Raw genomic sequence first — 2080 nt, forward strand, 5'->3', positions numbered from 1 at the left:
TCTTGTTTTTTATTCTTGATAATTTTCTTTTTCTTCTTGAATATCCATGAGCACTAACATGTCAAGCAGGACCATGAGAAATTTTTCTACACCCTTTTCTGCAAGATTTTTATCTCCCATTGTGCAACCTCAAATTGAAGTAGAAAGTTTCCAACTAGACCCAGAGATAATTTTCATGAAACAAGGTCACAAATTTGGAGGAGAAGTATCGGAAAGTCCTTATCTGCATCTTGAAACATTTTTAGAGATTTGTGATTTGGTGAAATGTGAAGGAGTATCAGCAAATGCAGTTCGATTGATGATATTTCCTTTCAGTATCAAGGATAAAGCAAGGACTTGGCTATATTCTCTCTGTCCTCAAAGCATCACAAGTTGGGAACAATTGGAGAAGCAATTTCTGAATCATTTTTCTCCAAGTAGAACGGTGTATATGAGGAATTGCATAACAAATTTTTCTCAAGCATATGGAGAATCATTATTTGAAGCATGGGATAGATTCAAGAGTCTTCAAAGACAGTGCCCTCATCATGGTTTTGAAAAATGGTTGATTTTACACATATTCTATGGGGGAATTTCTTTCTCAGACAAGACTTTATTGGATTCATCAGCTGGAGGTTCTTTTATGGACAAAAGTGTAGATGAAGCTTATTCGTTAATTGATCAAGTGACATTGAACCTCCATGAATGGTCGAACAAAAGTTGGATGGAATTTCCCTCAGATATTCAAGAAGTGCAAGCCATAAATGTAAGAGAGCCTGTCAAACAAAATGAAATTCAACCACCTAAAAATGTTGAAATTCACAAGTCACAGAGTGAGGAGTTCAAACATTTGGGGGCAAAGCTTGATAGTATTGTTTCAAAATGGTTTAAAGAAGATCCCCCTCCTACACAGTCAAGATCCAATGAAAAGTGTGATGATGTTGGGTTGAGAAGTGGCAAAAATCATGAAGAACTTCTGAAGAATGACATGTTTAGAATTGAGGAGAAGAATAATAGAAGATCACAAGAACTCAGTTCCATTTCTCTAGGAAGTTCCCAAAGGCCACAAGTACCTTTCCCTCAATGATTAATCACACCAACATTAGATAAGCAAGTTGGACCTCCTCCAAAAGCTCAAAGGAATTTGGGAAAAAGGGAGTTCAGTCTTTCCCAGGACCTTCACTAAGGGTTCCTTTTCCACAAAGGTTAGTGGGGGTCAATGAAAATAAAGACTTCGCAAATCCTGTGACACTAATATGGTTGAGTGTAGATTTTGAATATATATGAAGATGAAGATTTTTCAGATGAGGATTTTATTGATAATGTAGTGGTAAATAAGTTTTCAGATCTACCTCAAAATTTTATAAGGTGTTATAGTGACATTGAATTTTCAGATGATGAATGTGATGTGGTAGATCAACTTAAAACTGCAAGTGAAGTTATTGATCCTCTTGTTATTGATTCTCCTATTGAGGACATAGATGTTGGTTTATTTTTTGATGTATGTGTTGATGATGATGATATGGAAGAATGTGTAGGGAGCTGTGTTGTGGAAGCAGCATCTCAAGGATCACCACCTTTGTCAAGACAACCCTTAGAGGTTTTAAGAATTGATCATGTTGTGGAACAATGTGTAGGGACTTATACAGAGCTAGTAGAGTCTCAAGAATCACCATCATTGATATCATCAACACCTAAGCTAGAGCCAGAACCATCATTTGATTCAGAGGAAGTCACATCTACATGTTTAGAAATTTCAGATATTTCTCAACAAGGTAAGGTTAGTATTTCTTGTGATCTTTTGGAAAACTTTATGGAGGTACCTATAATTGACTTTGTTGGATGTGATTCAGTTTTTATTACTTATTCATCTTATCTTGATATGGTTCTAGCTCTATACTATATAACATGCTTGTGGGAGATTTGTTTTTCTTTTGGATGTGCAGATTTCACATGGGCCAATAATTGGAAGCTCAATCTGAACCGTCTTCGACCACCTGAAAAAATTTTCAAGAAGACGAAGATGGAGAGAGTTATACTTTACTTTGTAGCTCCTTTGATGAAAGCTCCCTCCATAATAAGAGCCCTTGGTAGGAGGGTT

The 2080-nt window shown here is 36.2% G+C and overlaps 1 non-coding gene across 1 annotated transcript; it reads right to left on the reverse strand.

The window, feature by feature from the left end:
- Window positions 1-428: 428 nt before the first annotated feature.
- On the reverse strand, window positions 429-534 carry LOC121988049. The gene has a single exon (XR_006113811.1). It is a non-coding gene; the product is annotated as a small nucleolar RNA R71 (small nucleolar RNA).
- Between the last annotated feature and the right edge of the window lie 1546 nt (window positions 535-2080).

The sequence above is a fragment of the Zingiber officinale genome, chromosome 5B (genome assembly GCF_018446385.1).
Source record: "Zingiber officinale cultivar Zhangliang chromosome 5B, Zo_v1.1, whole genome shotgun sequence".
Lineage (NCBI taxonomy): Eukaryota > Viridiplantae > Streptophyta > Magnoliopsida > Zingiberales > Zingiberaceae > Zingiber > Zingiber officinale.